This window comes from Oryctolagus cuniculus, chromosome 7, assembly GCF_964237555.1.
Source record: "Oryctolagus cuniculus chromosome 7, mOryCun1.1, whole genome shotgun sequence".
NCBI classification, from domain to species: Eukaryota; Metazoa; Chordata; class Mammalia; order Lagomorpha; family Leporidae; genus Oryctolagus; species Oryctolagus cuniculus.
The window spans coordinates 15,481,928-15,503,577 of NC_091438.1; the positions used below are offsets into that span (position 1 = coordinate 15,481,928).

The 21,650-nt window shown below is 37.9% G+C and overlaps 1 pseudogene; it reads right to left on the minus strand.

The window, feature by feature from the left end:
- The window catches only part of LOC103345834 (sorting nexin-7-like), a 35,451-nt pseudogene that overhangs the window by 335 nt on the left and 13,466 nt on the right, over positions 1 to 21,650 (minus strand).

The following is a 21,650-nucleotide window of genomic DNA, read 5'->3' on the forward strand; positions in this document are numbered from 1 at the left end:
GAAGGGAACACCAATATAATCTGCCCCTGTCTCCCTTGTCCAGATCAGTACCGGCCTTTTTATAGGCCAAGTCCTCGACTTTGGAGTCCAGTTCTGCGTGTGTTTGGTCTCTTCTCTCCATAACACCCATTGATATTTCACTCTAAAGCACATACTCATGTACCACAGGAAACCAGGCTCTGAGTCCAGACATCTGTTTTCCAGGGGCCTCACAGCATTTGTTGATGCAGCTGGCAACACCTTTTCTAGTGTCAACCGAATCCTCTTCTGACGCTGACCACAGAACATGAATGGGGCCCTAGTCTTTCATCAACATACTCCCTTTCTTCCTTGTAAATTCTTTGAGATATTTTATCTACTAAGTTTATTTTCTGGCTAAACATTTAAATAAAGTTACTCATTTCCATGAACTCCTCGGGGCAGTTTCTAGCTCCTCTCATGGAGGACGCCACTGCTCTGTCCCCTTGCCCCATCCTGCTGAACAATCCGCAATCCAGGCCCTTGCTTCCTGTGAGAAGACAGTCCCCATGCTTGTGCAGTAAAAAAAAAATTCAAGTCCTCATTAAATGTTAAAGTTGGGTGATCAGCAATTTGGTTAAACAATCTATGTAATGGCTTCCTTCATGTCTCAATGAAGTCATCATTAAAGCACTCCACCATTACTTTCACTATAAACTTTTCAGGTATTTCTGGAATAATCAGAGTGGGGTGTGCTTTCTCAAGTTTTCCCTTCAACCAAAGAAAATCTTGATAACATCTCTGAACTTCAGATTCACTGGAGTCAAATTCCCCATGAGACATCTTACTAATGATTCTATAAGTGATGAAAGTTTCAATTGTAGTGTGGCTTTCAGGTTCATTGACAGGAAGAGATCCTTTAAATCTGGCTCAGCTTCAAACCTGATTTGGTTTATCATTGATAAAGGGGATGTTGGCATCACAGGGCTGAAGGAATTCATGTCCCTCACTGAGGCATCCTATTCAACACAACTTCAATTGTGGATTCAGTGTTGACTACCTGGATGCAGAAGAAGCCAGAAAAACACTCCAGTCAGAGCTTCTGAAGAAGTTGAGTATATTCTTACTGAACACCTCCAAATCGTACTTGTCCTCGTCTAGATCCTGCACCTCATCCTGCAGTAGGGCAGAGGAGCTGTTGCTGCCCAGGAAGGGGCTCTCCCTATTGGTGCCCCAAGGAGCAGCCTTGGTAAGCCCTCCATCCCTGTTTTATATATATTTATATTTCTGAATAAATACTTATGTATAAAGTAATACAAAAGAACTAAGCACCCTGTTTTGGATCAAAAGGACACATGGTATCAAATGATTTTATCAATCACATGGTTTTCCTCCCTGTCATTAAAAACTACACAAAATTTCTTTGCTTCGTGTAGGACTGAGCTGAGTAAGAAAATCAAAGCCTGGTTTTCTCTCTAGTTTAAAATAAAAGCATAGATTTTATCCTTTTATATTTACCAGAAACCCATATTTTTAAAATTTATCTTAAAGTAGTGTATATTAATCATCACTTCTAAAATCTTTCCTTTCTCTCTCAGAAAGAAATGTGTGGTTCCTCCTTTTCTCCTCCAAGAAGGGAAAGGAAAAATTTCAATAACTATATGACCACAAATAATCAGTTATCATTTGATCCTCCCATTTCCTGGATATCCAATCTACTTATTTTTCATCTATTTATTTAGTGTCAGACTAAAATATGACCAAGTCCCTATGCAAACCACATCTACCTACACAAAGACACACACATAGTTTATTTCTACTTCTTTTCATTTTTTTCTCAACCATAACACTTGAATGAAATTACTACTATGGAAGACACTGATGATCTCTTCATTGCAAAATTAGTAGACTTACAACCAAAATTATATTTGATTTCTCTCTGACACTTAATAATACTTGGGAAGTCAGTACTCCACACTCAACACAAAAATTTTCATCTGGGCTTCCAAGACTCAACTATGGACTGTTCTGCGTTATGGTGAATCTTTTTTGTTTGCTTACATCCTAAAGGTTGGGTACACATATCATTCTGCCATTAAATTTTTTTCTTTTCTGGATCCTACCGTGGATCATTTTATTCTCTAAAATGGCATTAGCTTTTCTCTACATGTTTGTGTATCCAAAACCTGTGTCTCTGGCTTTGACTCTGTTTTTGTAACATGCTCTTATTTTCAAGACACTTTCCTTCCCCTTGGATTTTGGCATGGTGATGGATTTAAAAACACCCCCAAATTCAGTGGTTGACTCAAGAAACACTGTACTTGTTTGTGATTCTGCATTTAGATCTGAGTTCTGTTGTGCAGTGCTTCTGGTGTTGCTATGATCTACTCCTCTTCATTTAACACATTGGTTAGCCAAGGTTTGGGACCAGTTGGGATTCTGAGATGACTGGGCTTTTCTCTTCCTGTGCACATCTGAGAAGCCTTTGCCACACAGGTAACAATAATGGCTGTTCTCAGAGGAAAATGACAGCAACCTGAATACTGTACCTTTCTCTACATCCAAACTGGTCATCAGTCCAATTGATTTTACTTAAGAAATGTGTCTAGGGCTGGCGCCGCGACTCAATAGGCTAATCCTCCGCCTGCGGCGCCGGCACACAGTCGGGGTGCCGGATTCTGTCCCGGTTGCCGCTCTTTCAGTCCAGCTCTCTGCTGTGGCCCGGGAAGGCAGTGGAGGATGGCTCAGGGGCTTGGGCCCTGCACCCACATGGGAGACCAGGAGAAGCACCTGGCTCCCGGCTTCGGATTAGCAAGGTGCACTGGCCGCGGCGGCCATTGGAGGGTGAACCAACAGAAAAGGAAGACCTTTCTTCTTGTCTCTCTCTTTCACTGTCCACTCTGCTTGTCAAAAAAAACAAAAAACTAAACCTGAAAAAATCTCCCATGAATCACTCATTGATACATGTGGAAAATTAGAGGAAAATATTTTAAACATTGGGATTTTGATGTGGAGCATAGCAATAAGATACTAGAAATCACAAAAGGAAAAAATAAAACAAAAAATGAAAATCATTGAATAAGTACTTCAGTATATCTCATGGAATTGCGAAGTGTGGATTTCCAGTTTGAAATCATTCAGTGAAGTACCAGGAACAGCTACTAAAATTGAACTCTCCCAATGTGTATTATCAACAATTTTCAGAATTTTAAGCTAAAAAACACTAAAGTACCAAATAAGAAAGGCTATTTAAAATGATTAGGGACCAAAAAGTTGTTTAGCTTGTAAAAGGCAGCAATAAAATCAATGAAATAATGGAGCAATGCTTGAAAAAATTAGAAGGTGACTGTTAACCTCGTATTCTGTGTTCAGCCGTATTACCATTTAGTTAGGATAGAAAGCATATGGGATCTCACAAGTTTTACTTTAATGAATCCTTTCTCAATAAAGCTCTAAACAAAATTAAGGTATAAACAGGAGGTCATAGGAACCAGAGTTTCAAGAGAGATGTCAAAAACTTCTCTGTAATAAAAGTTAAAGAAAACTCTTGGATGACAGTTGTGGAACAAAAATAAATTATATTCCTCTGAAGACAATTTTAGATGATACTAAGTACTCCAAGAACCTGACATTGAGATATACCTTTTATATTTCAATGCATTAAAAGGAGATTTAGATAACTACATGAAGAGAGTATTTGTGATTGAATTTTGATTAAGTATATAAGAGACTAACAAAATGAAAAACAAGTCAATTATTAATTTCAGGGAAAATTGGTTGCTCAAAAAGGATAGATAATTGGATGCTATACATCAGAGCTGGAAAGACATTTATGAATTATTTTTGTAAACAATGAATAATATTTTATATAAAACAACTAAATACAATATAATGCAAAATAATAAATGGAACAATAAAGTACCTATTTAAAACTATAGATTCTATATTCACATACTACATAGATGTTTCTGAATGTGAGTGTGTGTAATGGATTGGTGTTGTACAATATATCACATGGATAAAAGCTTATATTCTGTAGCAGGTGATTAAAATTTTTCTAAAATTGATAATTTTAAGAATTAAGTCTTATGGACCTATTCCTTAAATATTTGGAAGTAAATTTTTCTTAAAAATATCAAGAACAGATAAAAGAGCAGGAAGTTATTGGTTCACAGGCATCAAAACTAGATTGACATGGGGCTTTGGGGGCTGATTTTAAACTATGTGTGGGGGAAATACTACAGGGGGGGATATCTCCTTGCATTCACGGCTTTGAGTGATCTCCCCTGCGTGTGGGCAGGATTTGAGGCAGGCTTACAACCAATAAAGCAAAGGTGATGGAATGTTAATGTTACTTTATATTAAATCTGTCTACATGGGAGCTTGCACTCTCCTTTGCAAAGGGAAAGATAATGATAGGAGAGCCCAGAGACAAGAAGATGAGAACATCCCAGCAAGGCTAGTAAGACACGGCCATTAGTCCAAAATTCCATGAGAAAGTAAATGTGGTCAATAATAAATGAGATCAGAAGAGGGCCATTCCTTGGTGAAGTCGTCAGAGGAGACTAGAACCTGAGAAAAATTTCACACCAGCCTTGTACGACGCTGAAGCAGAACATCCAGGGAAGCTGCAACCTGACTCCTGATCCACAGAAAGCCTGCGGTAATGAAGTGCCTTGTTTTAAGCCATAACTTTGTGAAAATAGTGTTACAAAGAGACAATAACCCAATTAATAAATGATGTCTTGGTGAATATTTTGAGTTATTGATCATATGCATGTATTGCTTTGATGAGATTAAGAACTGAAATTAAAGAGAACATAGATTCTTAGTGCAAAGAGCAATGTATACAATTTCCTAGATAAATTTCTCTTTAGATATTTCTTACCTTGGATTATATTTTGGTCCAAGGAATCAGGAATCATGCAGAGAAACCCAATTAGAATGGGGATGCATTTCATATATTGAATTATAGACTTACATGCTACTAGTTGGCCATTTCTTCCTCCGTCTTTTTAGTGTGGCAAGATGTGTTTCTGTTCCATTAAGAGGTTTATTTTTAAAATAAGCAAAGAAGGGTCCGGTGCTGCTGTGTAGCCTAGCGTGAAGCCACTGTTAGTTTTGCCAGCATCCCATGTGGGTTCCGGTTTGAGTACTGGTGCTCCACTTCTGATCCAGCTCTCTGCTATGGCCTGGGAGAGCAGTTGAAGATAGCCGAAGTCCTTGGGCCCCTGTACCTACATGGGAGACCCAGAAGAAGCTCCTGGTTCCTGGCTTCAGATCAGCACAGCTCCTGCCATTGCAGCCATTTGAGGAGTGAAACAGCAGATGGAACACATCTCTCTCTCTCTCTCTCTCTCTCTCTCTCTCTCTCTCTCTTTCTCTTAGTCTGTCTCCATTGCTCTGCCTTTCAATTCAGTTAATCAATCTTAACAATGCAGAAAAAGGTGTATATTTTTATTGTTTTATTGTGACTAAATGGAAAATATACTGGATGACTTTCAACCTAGTACTTGGCTAAAATCTCTATTATGTACTGTTATTATTTACACTATTAGAAGCTAAGAGTTGTGAACACTTTTCCTGCACTTAAAACATATATTAGTTTATTTAACTTCATAACTCTATAAATAAATAGGACTTTTCTCTCCATTTTACATATGGAAAACAAATGTTTAGACATTAAAGAAAGTTATTCATGGAAGGATAGAAGACAGTGGTAGTCAGGATTTGAAATTAACTTTCAAAATCTATCGAGACTCAATTTGTGGCTGAAAATATAATCTATAATGGAAAATTCTCCCATAGCTACTTAAGAGGACATGTATTTTCACAGCAGACTCATAGAATGGCAGACGTCCTAAACAGCTCCCTAGCCTAAGAATCAGTCCTTAAGGCATTTGGCTCTAGCTAAAAAGGCCATGAGAGTAATTCAGGCATGGAAAGCCAAGACACTCTGGCAAAAAAAATGACCTAAATGAAAGATCTCTGTGAGTGAGAACCCAGTGGAAAGAATGGGCCATCAAAGAAGGAGGTACCTTTCTCTGAAGGGAGGAGAGAACTTCCACTTTGACTATGGCCTTGTCAAATTAGGATCAGAGTTGGAGAACTCAAGAGGCTTGCATAGCCTTGGCAGGTCATGACAGGAGCCTTGGGTGATAACTGACGCCATCAACAAGAGTCTCAATTGTTAAATCAACAATAGGAGTCACTGTGCACTTACTCCCCATGTAGGATCTCTGTCCTTAATGTGCTGTACTATGTGAATTAATGGTATAACTAGTACTCAAACAGTACTTTACACTTTGTATTTCTGTGTGGGTGCAAACTGTTGAAATCTTTACTTAGTATATACTAAATTGATCTTCTGTATACAATGATAATTCAAAGTGAATTGATGTGAATGGGAAGGGAGAAGGAGTGGGAGATGGGATGGTTGTGTGGGAGGGAGGTTATGGGGGAAATAGCCACTGTAATCCAAAAGTTGTACTTTGGAAATTTATATTTATTAAATAAAATTTATAAAAAGAAGACATGTATTTTAAAGGCAGAGTCAAACACATAAACACACACACACACACACACACACAGAGAGAGAGAGAGAGAGAGAGAGAGAGAGAGAGAGAGAGAGATTGTTCATCCACTGGTTCATTCTTCAAATGCCTACAATAGCCAGAACTGGGCCAGGCTGAAACCCAGAACCAGGAACTCCATCAGGGTCTCCTGTGTGAGTTGCAGGGGCTCAGGCACTTGCCCCATCCATCATTCACTGCCTCTGAGGACACATCAGCAGAAATCTGGATCAAAAGCAGGGTAACTGGAACTTGGACTCACAAATAGCAGCTTAACCTGTTGTGTCGCAACGTCTGCCCCAACCTATAGCTTTTCTTAATCTCTCTTTTGTTTCTAGTTGATTTATTTTTGCAGAAAAACACTCAGATACCTTTCTCATTTCCTTCTATGTATATTCTTTTTTTTGTTGTTACTATGAAAATTTCAATTAATATTTTAAAGTTATAAAAACTCTAATGTGAGTTTATACCAACTTATTTTTATTACTGCACTAAAGCTCTCCTCATTTATAATTCTACCTACCCTTTTCAAGTTTTGATGTAACAAAATTACATTTTGTATATTTTGTATCCAAAAAATACAGTTAATAAATTTTAGTGCATTAGTTTCTTTATGTAGACAGAAAATTTAGTTATGAGTCTTTATGATAATAAACTAGCTTTTATGACTGCCCATATGTTTTTCTCTGTTGATATATTTATTTATTCTTATGGCATTGAATTTTCAGTATCCCTCTACTTCTATCTGCAGGGTTCCCTTTAGGATTTCACACAATTGGTGGTGACATACTCCCTCAAGTTTTTTTTTTTTTTTAAGATTTATTAATTTATTTGAAAGGCCCAGCTACAGAGAAGCAGAGGTAGAGAAAGAGAGCAGGTTCTTCCATCCACTGATTCACTCCCCAATGGACGAGATGCGCCGATCTGAAGCCAGGAGCCAGGAGCTGCTTCCGGGTCTCCCATGTGGGTGCAGGGGCCCAAGGACTTGGACCATCTTCTACTGCTTTCCCAGGCCATTGCAGAGAGCTGGATTGGAAGTGGAGCTGCTGAGACTGGAACCAGTGCCCATATGAAATGCTGGCACTACAGGTGGTGGCTTTACCCATTATGCCACAGTGCCACCCTCTCCCTCAGATTTTATTTATCTAATAATGTGCTAATTAGTCCATCATTATTGAATAATAATTTTATACATACAAGATTATAGACTGACAGCTTTTCTTTTAGCACTTGTTAACCTTAGTCCACTGAATTCTCATCTTCAAATAAGAAATGTGCTGATAATCTTATTGTGATGTCACTAAACTGTTGCTATTTTCAAGATAATTTCTTTGTCTTTCAACAACTTGATTAAAATGTCTTGATATGGATTGATTGATTTATTGTTATAAAGTTAAGTAAACTAATGTCTGTAAAACTCATAGCAGTTTTGGGTGCAGGGAAAGAGTTCACTACTCTTAGCTTTTAACAATATTAATAACAGTGAATCATAGAGATTCTATCCAAGTTGTAAGTTTAGTCTCACCCAGGATATTTTCCATTTAGTCACAATAAAGCAATAAAAATCTATGTTTTTCGGCCAGTTTTTTGATTGACTGATTAATTGATTTGCAAGGCAGAGCAATGGAGCCAGAATGAGAGACAGAAAGAGAGAGAGAGAATCATTGACCTGCTCGTTCACCCCCCAAGTGGTCCAAAGAGCCACGTTAGAATGTGTTGCGCTTTGACAGTGTTGACACTCATGTCTTTCATTGAGAAATTTCTGTCCATTATTTCTTCAAAAATCTCTCTGCTCCTCTCTCTTGTTCATTCCCTTAATACGTGTGGGTCTGCTTGGCAGAGTCCTCGGATCTCTAACCTTCATTCTCACTCCATCCCCCAAATTAACCATTTCAATCTTTTTGTCTTAAACTTATATGACGTTTTCTTCAGCCTACTCAAATAACCCTCTAAATTCTTCTAGCCATTTGGTTATATGGTTAGTGTAATTTTGAACTATAGAATTCTTTATGACTTCCTTTGGATTCTACCTTTATTTATATTTCTATACTATTCATGCATATTCATACATTAGTTTCTTGGCATTTTTCTTGTTTTCCTTGAGTTCTTTGAGCATTTTTAGGATCATTGTTTTAAAGTCTTTGTGTACTAAGTCTGCCATTGGTCTTATTCATGGATAACTTCTTTTTTATTTTTATTGTTGTTTTTCTTCTAGATGGCCCATATTTTTCCACTTCTTTGTATGTCTTGTGATTTTTTTGAAATCTGAATCAACTAATGTGGTGACTTCAGAAATATAATAATTCCCTTAGGGATTTCTATGTTTTAATTTTAGTTTCTGATATTTGTAGTCTGTCTCTATGCCAAAGATGAACCTAAGGTGTAAATGTAATGCCTTAGGTTTTCTCTGATGCTGCATTTCTATATGCATGCATGGTTAGTTTTTAATATTCCTTGTACAGTCATTCATTTTGCAAGTCATCATCCTTAATGATTGGCTTGAAAAAAAAGAAAATGAGTAAAATCAAGGAAACAAAGGCATTAGCTCTTTAACTCCTCTGCACTTTAGCCACAGAGGAAGAGTTCACCATAGGGAAGGAAGAGAGCTGTATGTGGGCAAAAATTGCTCCGAGTCTCTTCGGACCTCTGTGATCAGGAGCAGAAATGAGAGAACACAAACCCCACTATTTGAAAGACAAGATTTTGTCACCATGTAACCTCTCCAGGAGCACGTGCCTGGTTCCGTGCCACCAGATATGAGGGAGGGAATGATAACAACTGCTGTGCCAAGTTTGAGCAAAGTTAATTCTAATTTACTGATAATCTTTACCTTGGGAAGTGAAAGCTCTTCACAGTCTTGAGTTCTGAAAGAGTCACACCAGGTTAATTCTGCCTGTACAATTGTTATCAAAGTGAGAAGAAAGATTTCTGGTATTTCTTACTGTGTCATCTTCTTAGAATCATGCTGCTAAAAAGTTATTTTTAAAAAGTTATTTGGAGGACCTGGATTACAAAATAAAGAGAAAATATTGCCTCGGATTAGAAAATTAAATTAAAAGCAGAAATGTATCATATCAAAAACAATAAAATAATTTACTCTGAATTTAACCTCAGAATTATGTGTATTTTTCAAGGTTGATTACATCCAGCATAAGGCAGAATCCTATCAATTTAATATTTTCAATAACTAAGATCAGTCATATTTAAGGTATTATAGTCACAATAGCTTTTACAATGTAAAGATATTAACATCATACTTTATATGAATTTTTAATATGAATCATAAGATTTATTTTTATTTGCATCTGTATTTTTGTTATGTTTTGTCTGTGATATGATTTGCTTTTGTTCCTAAATCAGTTAAGTTTAATATTTAGAGGATGAATATTTAATTTAAAAGTCTGGTAGAGTAAATACAGTATAATAAATAAGTGTAATATGTTTGAATCAGTGTTTAAATAATAAATGATTGCAAGCATGATTCTTAAAATGTTTCATGCAGAAACACAAAATATTAGTTCTACCATACCCAACCCTTTGAATAGGAGCCAAATTTGGTCTGGGTCGCAGCTTGTCCCTTTAATTTGGAAAGTAACTGCTTGATTTGTCATATACCACAGGTAAGAAACAGGTGCAAGAAAATCAGTTTGGTGTCTCCCCACTCTCATACAGTCATCCCACAGAGGTCAATTAAATAGCAGGATAGATGTGACATTTAGGTAAAAATCTCAGACTGTTTAAGATTCAGCTGATTCTTCCTTTTTCCTTAAACTCTACTATCATTTTTGTATTGACTTAAGAAAACTATTTGTTAAAAATAAAATTTGTCTTTCTGTCTATGGTATAATTCTAAATTATCAGTGTGTACTTTCTTTGACCTGAACATTAAATATATGCATATATTTCATTTTATTGGTGACTGATATATATTAAAATGGGACTTGTTAATTTATTCTAGCATGCACAATGATGATAAAGGTTGCCTTAACAGCTAACAGCTTTCCAGTAATTTTTCCTATTAAAATAGATCTCCTTATTTACTGAGTTGTGAAACTCAGTAGGCGAAAACACCATATGCCTCTGAAAAGATCACTTTCAAAATCTATAGAAAGCAGGCAGGTATTTTCGCTTTTAAAGTATTCGATTTCATTAAACAAAAGTGATAGTTAATTTCACAATTAAATTTTGAAAAGTATGGCCCCAGGCGAGCATTTAGTGTAAAATTTAAGATGCCACTTGGGATGCTCACATTCCACATCAGAGTACCTTGGTTTGAATCACAGCTCCACTCCCAATGCCAACTTCCTGTCAGTGTGCATCCTTGGAGGTGGCAGCTGATGACTCAAGTGCTTGGATCCCTGCCACCTACATGGAAAACTTGGATGGAGTTACAGGCCTAGCATTGAGCCTGTACCCTCCCTGACTTTTGTGGGCACTTAGGATGTGAACAAACAGATGGAAAGTCTCTATCTATCTGCTTTTCAAATAAGACAAATACATAAATATTTAAAAAAATAAGAAAAAGATCATTTTGAGTGACATCTTCTTAATTGGTCTATTTGTGGGATTTTAGTATACATACATATATTATTACTTTAAACACTGCCAGTGAATTTTATTGTGCTGACATTCTGAATCAAAATTCCTAAAAGATATGAAGGATTATATTTTGCATTTACACTGTCCCAAAGAAGTAACAACCTTTGCATTCTTTTAAATGCACATATTCCACAGATTGCATTTATATGTTTGAGTTACATTGAAAAGTAACACAACTTGGCTGCCTTAAGTAACAGAAAATTTGCTGCTATAGCCAGAACTTTGAAATCAAGATACTGGCAGTTTTCTTTTTAGGGTAGTAAGAGAAGGATCCAGTTTAGGGCTTTCTTCTTGGCTGATCGAGAGCTATCTTCTCCCCATCTCTCTTTACATGCAAAATCTCTCTGTGTGTATACATGTCCCCAAACTCTTTCCCTTTTCATAAAGGCACTGGTCATGGGATTAAAGTCCATTGAATTGTGTCATTTTAACTTGGGAATCTCTATAAGAACCATCTTTTACAAATAAGGTCATATTATGAATTACTGAGATTTATTGCTTCAAAGAATGTACTTAAACATGGATACATTTAATTCAATAACAGTAGTAAACAAATTATTATTCAATGAATAACAGTAGTAAACAAATTAAATTATTATTGAATGCTTTAAAAGAATTGTTGTCTTATTTCATAAAAATAGGCATAGTTATTTTCTTTCTTTAAAAATTTTGTTTTAACTGGTTAACAGTCTTTCTATAGGGCTATAGGCTAAGCAAAATTATATTAAATTGCACTTGTCTATATCTTTAGATCTAGATGATTCTCCCATTTTACTTTTAGGCCATCAATTTCAAGGGTGAAATTATAAATGTAGATGTTAATACACACACACACACATACCCTGTATATATTACATGATTACACTTTTCACTTTACCACAAGAAAATATTTTTGACATATTTTGTTATTGGTTAATAACAAAAGTTAAAAAAATTACCAATTTTGGAAAAATACTAGGAAGCATTTAAAAACAGTAATATATGTGAATCAGGGTAAATTAAGAAATATATTATCTTTTAAGGAAATCATTCTTAGTATTTTAGAAGCATAAAACATTTAAATATTGCTATAGCTATTATTCGTGTCAATGCTACAAACTTGCAGATAAAAATGATTTATTGATGAATTTCAAGTATTTCTTTTAAAGATGAGAGTTAGAATGAATATCAACTAAAACTACAATGACAAATATTGGAGGTATAATATCAAAAATATAGATAATTCTGTACTAGACTGCAACTTACCCGGTTTTCATTTTCATACAAGCCATACTTGAAAACTTTTATATTCTCTTAAAATTACAGTTGTTTGTTGTCACTGAATTTACAAAGATCTAATTTATTTGCTACTTAAAAAATAATATAGTTGAACACAGTTAAAGCAATTTCTATAATTATTCTATCTACACTTTAAGGTATCACAAATGGCTTACTTTTCTTTATTTTTTACCTATTATTCCCAATGTGTCTTCCCAGATTTAGGCACCTAAATTTTCTAGAGCAGAAAGCTTTAGTGCACACTGTAAGATTAAGTCAGCTCCATAAGATTCTGGACCCCCAGATTTTCTCTATTTATCAGCTCACTTGGTTCTTGCTAGTCCATATTAGTAAACAGAAAACTGATCAGCCAGTAGCAGGTCTTCCAGATGAATAGACACATGACAACATCTCTATGTGAACTGCAGTACTCAGCACCATTCTTCATCTTGGACAATTCCACATGGTGAGATCTTTAAACAAATTATCTTCCAAGACCTAAGACTCAAGAGAAGGATTTTAGTAAATGCCATTAGTAGAGTAAAATTCAGGTTTAGAAATACATTTTTTAAAACAGACAATTACATTGCTTTTTAATTTGAATAATTTACTTTGGCTTTGCTGGTTGGGTTGTGATATTCTAAAACTGAGCAGATAGTGATAAAATGCCTTTAAAACTTAGTATTTTATAACTTGTGTCTTTTATATGTCTTATAATCAAGATAATATTGGCAAATTTTTTACTTAGACCAGGAAAGTTCACTTTCAGAATAAACATGATTTTTCAAGCTAAGACAGTGAGAACAAAGAACTGAGAAGCCTGTGCAGGAAAGTAGAAACTCGAATTGTTCAGAAAACTTCTCTCAGACTCTATAAACATTTGAGAACCACTTTCCATAAATCAGAGATAGTGACCACTATTTAATACATCAATAAAACTTCTACTGGGAAAGTAGTCCTTTCCTCTCATTTTCTGAAAGTCTTTGAATTTGGCTTTACAATATATTGCTATTGTATATTTAACATTTTCTTTTATATTTCTGTCTTCCTCAAAGCATCTGTAGTTTTACACTGTGAAAATATCCTTAGTACCTCTGCTTCAGAGTTTGATGTACATAAAATATTTTCAAAATGAGGAGGCCGTGGTGCGTTGTGTTTAGGTGCCACTTGGAATACTGGTATCCTGTGTCCTAGCGGCAGCTTGAGTCCCAGCTGCTCCTCTTCTGATACTGTGTTTGAGAAGGAAGGCCGTGGTAGCCCAAGTGCTTGGGCATCTGCCACCCAGGTGTGAGACTAGGATGGAGTTCCTAGCTACTGGTTTTGGCCTGACCCAGACACCTGGCTGTTATAGCCATTTGGGAATGCACCAGTGAATGGAAGGCCTCTCTCTTTGTCTTGCCCTCTCTCTCTGTATTCTGCCTTTCAATTAAATTAGTAAATAAAGTCCTAATAAAAAATGGAAGCCAGATCTGGCATTGTGGTACAGTGATGTCAGCATCCCTTATGGGTGCCGGTTCCTGTCCTGGTGGTTCCACTTCTGATCCAGCTTCTTGCTAATGCATCTGGGAATGTATTGGAAGATTGCCCAAGTGTTTTTTGGGAGATCAAATGAAGCCCTTGGAGCCTGGCTTCAGCTTGGCCCAAAGCTAGCTGTTACAGGTATCTGAGGGCTTAAGCAGTGGATGGAAGATCTCTCTCTCTCTCTCTCTTTCTCTCTCTAACTCTGACTTACAAATAAATAAATAAGTCTTAAAAAACAGAAATGAATGGAGGAATCCTTTTACTTCATGTATTATATGCCTGGAATGTCCCTAATTTTGGTAACGATATCATGAGAAATAATCCATACATTGTGAGGAAAAGCCAATATTCTTTTTTTTATTAACACTTGATTCTTTGTGAATTCTATATGAATTACTTGGAGAAATTCACATGATGCAGAAAAAAAGTAACTGCCTACCAACGAAAGGTGTACCTTGTATTAAAAACAAATTTAGACTTCTCTTTTAAAATCTTGATATCAGGAGAAATAAGTAAAAGTCAAAGTTTTAGAAGCACCAAGCATCAGTTAAGAGGCAACTATTAATATATAAACAAATGTAATGTTTGCTATCCAAAGAGAACTGAGTTAACAACTTAATTCTTATTCAGACATACATATTTTGACCCTTAATAATACCACAGATTATTGACCAGGTGCTCAAGCAGAAAGAATTGGTAGAAAATGCAATTTATGCTGGAATCAAATTGGCCATTATCAATTAATAAAAAGAATCAAATTTTTACTATTGTTTGTCTAAAGGCATCCCAACTCTACCCACACATATGAAGACACATAAAATGGGTGATATAGGCTTAGATATAGGACAACTGTTTTTAAAAAAAGCAGATTTCTCACAAATGTGCTATTTAAATAAAGTGTTGATCAACTTCAAAATGTGAACATTAAAATCCATTAATAAATCCAAAGCAATATGCAATGTCAAGTGTGTGCCAAGCACTGTTTTTTTTTAAACTTTTATTTAATGAATATAAATTTCCAAAGTACAGTTTATGGATTACAATGGCTTCCCCCCCCCATAAAGTCCCTCCCACCCGCAACCCTCCCCTTTCCCACTCTCTCTCCCCTTCCATTCACATCAAGATTCATTTTCATTTCTCTTTATATACAGAAGATCAGTTTAGCATACATTAAGTAAATATTTCAACAGTTTGCTCCCACACAGAAACATAAAGTGAAAAATACTGTTGGAGTACTAGTTATAGCATTAAATCTCAATGTACAGCACACTAAGGACAAAGATCCTACATGAGGAGTAAGTGCACAGTGACTCCTGTTGTTGACTTAACAAATTGACACTCTTGTTTATGGCATCAGTAATCAACCTAGGATCTTGTCATGAGCTGCCAAGGCTATGGAAGCCCCCTGAGTTCACTGACTCTGATCATTTTTAGACAAGGCCATGGTCAAAGTTGAAGTTCTCTCCTCCCGTCAGAGAAAGGTACCTCCTTCTTTGATGACCCATTCTTTCCACTGGAATCTCACTCGTGGAGATCTTTCATTTAGGTTTTTGTTTTCCCCCAGAGTGTCTTGGCTTTCCATGCCTGAAATACTCTCATGGGCTTTTCAGCTGGATCCAAATGCCTTATGGGCTGATTCTGAGGCCAGAGTGCTGTTTAGGACATCTGCCATTCTATGGGTCTGCTGTGTATCTCACTTCCCATGTTGGATCATTCTCTCCCTTTTTGATTCTATCAGCTAGTATTTGCAGACACTATTCTTGTTTATGTGATCCCTTTGGTTCTTAGTCCTATTATTATGATCAATTGTGAACAGAAATTGATCACTGGGACTAGTGAGATGGCATTGGTACATGCCACCTTGATGGGATTGAATTGGAATCCCCTGGTATGTTTCTAACTCTACCATTCGAGGTAAGTCAGCTTGAGCATGTCCCGAATTGCACATCTCTTCCCTCTCTTATTCCCACTCTTATATTTAACAGTGATCATTTTTCAGTTAAGTTTCAGCACTTAAGAAGAATTGTGTATTGATTACAGTATTCAACCAAAAGTATTAAGTAGAACAAACAAAAAAAATACTAAGAGGGATAACATATCAAGTTGCCTATCAATAGTCAGGGTGAGGGCTGATCAAGTCACCGTTTCTCATAGTGTTCATTTCACTTTAACAGGTTTCCTTTTTGGTGCTCAGTTAGTTGTCACCTATCAAGGAGAACAAGTGGTATTTGTCCCTTTGGGATTGGTGTATTTCACTCAGCATAATGTTTTCCAAATTCCTAACAGGGATCACTTTTCAGTTAAAATTTAAACACCTAAGAATAATTGTGTGTTAATTACAGAGTTCAACCAATGGTACTAGAACAAAAAAAAATACTAAAATGGATAAAGTATTACATTGTACATCAACCGTCAGAACAAGAGCTGATCAAGTCACTGTTTCTCATAGTGTCCATTTCATTTCAACAAGTTTCCCCTTTGGTGCTCATTTAGTTGTTGCCGATCAGGGAGAACATATGATATTTGTCCCTTTGGGACTGGCTTAATTCACTCAGCATGATGTGTTCCAGATTCCTCCATTTGATATTTATATATTTGTTTCCATCTACTTGAAAGGCAGAATTACAAAGAGAAAGACTGTTGCCTCCCACTTACTGGTTCACTCCCTCAAATGCATGCAAAGATGTGGCTGGACAAAGCTGAAACCAGTCTAGAATTCCATCCAAGTCTACCATGTCAGTGGCAGGAGTTCAAGCCCTTGAGCCACCATCTGCTCCCGCCCATGCTGCATTAGCAGGAAGTTTTACTGGAAGCAGAGCATTCACAATTTAAATCAGCACTTTGATATATGACGTGGAAATTCCAAGTTGTACTTTAACTTATTGAGCCAAAATGCCTGCCCTTTATACATTGATTGGTTTCTGAATGTCAAAACATCTTTGCATCATAGGAAGAAATCCCACTTTATCATAATACATAATCTTTGTGATGTAATGCTATATTTGGCTGCTAATATCTTGTTGAGAACTTTTGCATCTATGATCATCAAGGATATTGGTCTTTAGTTTCCTGTTTTATTTTTAATTGTTTAAATATTTACTTGTTTATTTATTTGACAGGTAGAGTTACAGACAGTGAGACAGAGAGACAGAGAGAAAGGTCTTCCCTCCATTGGTTCACTCCCCAAGTGGCCTCAACAGCCGGAGCTACGCTGATCCGAAACCAGGAGCCAGGTGCCTCTTCCCAGTCTCCTACGCAGGTGCAGGGGCCCAAGCACTTGGGCCATCCTCCACTGCCCTCTCGGGCCACAGCAGAGAGCTGGACTGGAAGAGGTGCAGCCAGGACCAGAACACGATGTCCATTTTAGTTTCCTTTTTATGCTGTGCTTTTATTTATATAATTTTATTTGTGGGGTATCAGAGTAATGCTGGCCTCAAAAAATAATTTGGTGAAATTTAAGCCTTTTCATTATTTTAAAGTTGGAGCAGTATTGGAGGCAGCACCTCTTTAAGTGTTTCATAATTTTTTGAATTACAGGGGACAGCATTGTGGTGTAGTGTGTAAAGCCTCTGCCTATAATTCCAGCACCCCATATGGGCATGAATTTGAGGCCTGGATGATCCAGTTCCAATCCAGCTCCCTGCTAATGTGCCTGGTAATGCAGCAGAAAATGACCCAAGTCCCTGGGCTCCTGCCACCCATGTGGGAGATCCAAAAGAAACTCCTAGTTTCTGGCTTTGGATCAGCCCAGCTCTGAACTTTGCAGCCATTTGGGGAGGGAACCAATTAATGGAAGATCTCTCAATCTCTCTCTCTATCTCTCTCTCTCCTTCTCTCTGTGTGTGTGTCTCCCTCTCCATCTCTCCCTTCAAATAAAAAAATAAAGCTTTTAAAAATTGAGTTGCAAAGTCACCTGGTTCTGAGATAAGATTAACCTTATACTAAGTAAAGAGTTCAAAACAAATAGTATGTAGAAAAAAAAAAAAAACAACTGTTTCTCAACAGTTGAGACAAGCGCTCAAAGTCTCTATTTCACTCCTATACCTTTTAGGTACTTTATTAGTTACCACAGATTATGAAGAACATTTGGTATTTGTCTTTTGGGGACTGACTTATTTCACTACCTATAATGGTTTCTTTAGTAATCCATCAGTCATTCAGGAACATATTGCTCAATTTTCACATATTTGGAAGTTTTATATTGTTCCTCTTGTGTTATTTATAGTTTTATGCTTTTGTGATCTGAGAAGACACATGGTATGAGTTCATTATTTTTAAATTTGTTAAAAATATTTGATCACTAAATGGCATCTCATTTCTTCATTCATTTTAAAAATTGTTTTTCTCTGACTTGGTTATTTCAAAAACCTTGTCCTCAATAGCAGAAATTCTTCACTTCTGCTTGGTCTATTCTGTTTCTGAAACTCTCAGTTGTATTATTTATTTCATTGATTGAAAGTTTTAGCTCCAAACTGTATTAGTTCTTTTGAATGATCTCTCTTAGATGAATTTCTCATCAATGGTATGCATTGTTTTCTTCATTTATTTGAATTGTTTATCTGTATTCTCCCTCACTACGCTAAGTTTCCTCAGGATCATTATTTGAATTCCTCTTAAGGCACTTCACCATTTTTTCTCAACTCAAGGTTCTATTTCTGAAAAACTCCTGAATTCTTTGCAAGTTGCCATGTTCCCTTGCTTTTTCACATTCCCAGTGTCCCTGTGTTGTCATCTTTGCATCAGGTTTAACAGTTCTTTCATCTTCATGGAGCAGCTTTCTTTTTTTTTGACAGGCAGAGTGGACAGTGAGAGAGAGAGATAGAGAGAAAGGTCTTCTTTTTCCATTGGTCACTGCCCAATGGCCACTGTGGCCAGTGCACCACACTGATCTGAAGCCAGGAGCCAGGTGCTTCTCCTGGTCTCCCATGCAGGTGCAGAGCCCAAGCACTTGGGCCATCCTCCACTGCACTCCCAGGCCACAGCAGAGAGCTGGACAGGAAGAGGAGCCACTGGGACAGAATCCGGTGCCCTGACCAGGACTAGAACCCGGTGTGCTGGCGCCTCAGGCATTGGATTAGCTTACTGAGCCACAGCGCTGGCCATGGAGCAGCTTTCATGAGAAAAACTGTCTTGTTTAGATGAAAGGCAGTTTCAGTTAGGTTGTTGCTTTTGCTTTGGTTTCATATGAGCTCAGAAGCATAAACATTTAGTGATTTCTTTAGCTGTAATCAGTGTAAGCATTATCTATGGGAGCCATAGTTGTCTAGTTTCTAGTCTGTAGCAGCTCGTGGAGGTAGTAGTCTGACTTTACAATGGACATGGACTTCCAAAGGTGTGTACTTTCAAGCCACAAAGAGTTGTCAATCATGTTGGAGTTTGTGATGGCAGTAGCTATATTCCTGGCACCCCATCAGACAAGCCTGAGTAACATTGGGGCTTCTGGCACCAATAGCTATGGCCCTGGAACTGTGTAATATGGATAGGACCCTCCCTAGATTCTTTCCGGCAGGTCTTGTTGATTGCAGGGCTTATAGCATCAACATTCCCAGTTCTAGCCCTGGGTGATATGAGAAAATCCTTATGTATGGGGATGTACGTGGGTACTTGTGAGCCTGGAATAGTTGAATCCATGTAGGGTCTTCCCAAGGTCCTGTGATATGGGTCCTGGTAACTCTGAGGAATGTAGTGCCAACAGTCACAGCCTGGAGCTGCAGGACAAGAAGGATACCTTGCTGAGTTACCATGGGAAAATCATAGGCTATGCTGGGGATTATACACTGGTAGCCATGGACCTGTAGCATCGAAATGGAGAAAGAGGCTTCTGCAGGTCCACAAGGTCAAGGATAGTTGTTTCCAGGATTCAGAGAGTCAAGAATCACAGTCCTAGGGCTGCAGAATGCAGTGGATATCTTAACCAGGTCTCACATTTGACATTCAGTGTATGCCTGGGGTTACACACTGACAGGCATGCATCTGGGGCACTAGAATTCAGATAGAGTTCTCCCAGTTCCCATGGATCGATCTGCAGTGACTATGTGGAATATAGCCCCAACAGTCTCAGTCCCTGAGTTGAAGACATTGAGGGATAACTTACTACACTCTACAGGTTGACACAGGTTGTGCTGGGGGTTGTGCAATAGCAGCTGCAACCCTAGATCAATGGGTTTCAGTGAGGGCCTTTCCCAGGTCCCAGGACTCATGTAATAGTCAATTCCCAGATCTGCAGAATGCACTGGGGTCCTTAGGTACTTCAGAGGGAACTCAGGTTACTGTAGAATAAAACAACAGTCACAGTACCAGAGCGGTACTCAGAAGGTACCTTACTAAGGTATTACATGGTTATATCAGGTTATACTGGGATTGCTCATTAGCAGGTTCAGGTGCAAGCCTGGAGAGAGAGAAATATAGATAGGGCCTTCCTCTGGGCCCACAGGAGAGCACAGGTGTTCCTGAAACTTATTAAATCAAGAATCATGGTTCCAGAGCTTCAGAATGCAGCAGAATCCTTCCCCAGGTCCCACAGGTGAGAACAGGTTTTACTGGAGATTTCGGTTCTGTAGCTGCCAACTTGAAGCAGAGGAACATCTACAGAATCCTCCTTATCCCACATTTGGGTTTAAGTTACTCCATAGATTGTAGCACCAACAGTCACTGTTCCAGAGCTTCAGTACAGAGAAAAGATATCCCCCAATTCCCACAGAGCTTGCAATGCTGATGCTGGGGTTTGTGCCCTGGCCACCCAGCACCCTGTTCTAGGAGATGCAGGGAGGGGGGTTCCTCGGGTCTGGTCTTCGTGGCTTGTGTATAGGTTGCTGCTGGTACCAAGCCCCAAGAAGCAGTAGAATCTTCCCTAGATCATGGTGGGTAAGTAAGCATTGCTCCTGTAGCTTCAGGATGCAAAAGGTCCTGTTCTCTGCCCTGTGAGGAACCCTGGTTGCAGCTCCTGGGAGCTTCTGGTAGCACTGGGGTTTCTTGCAGTTCGTTAAGGCAAAATGGAGTTTGAAAGCAACTGTACCACAGCTGCTCAGGTCTGGAGCTGTAGGGGTGGGGGTAGCCAATGTGGGTATCTTTTTTGGAGAAAAGCAGTTGCTTGGACCCCAGTCAAGCTATTAGGCCAGTGAGGACTGTGAAATTCTGTGTGAGGACTGTCAGTATGTGAAAATGATGGGGGGAGGGATCATAAAGCTTTTCCCTTATCTTTACCCAGCAAAATGTCCTCCCCCTGACCTCCCAGCCAGGATAGAAAGTGTGATGTACTTTATTCCCCGCCCCCCCCAACTCTGGCTCATGGAGTCTGCCGTTCAGGGTTCCTATCACACCTTTACTGAAATTCTCTCTCAATCTCCTGGAAATGTAGTCCTTCCTTTGATGTTCTGGTTCTCTTTTGTGGTGGAGGCAAGTGCAGGGCCTCTCTGTGCAGCTATCCTGGAACCAATCTGGCACATTATAATTTTTGTTTGTATTTCACTGTTGCCACCATGACAGCTCCTGAGGGAAGAGACTATTTTATCTACCACATTTATCTGCAGTACCTCACACATTACAAGCCAGAAATGATATTCAATAAAGTTCACTAAATGGTGGATGAATTAATAACTGGTTAGTTAGAGTAACAGGAAGAAAAGAGCATACATAACATTTGAAGCAATATAAGCTTTGATGTATTGTTTTAATCTCTGAGTCTCTGATTCTTCCTCCATAAAAGGAGGATAGTTTCTATCTCTGAAGATGAAGTACAATGTA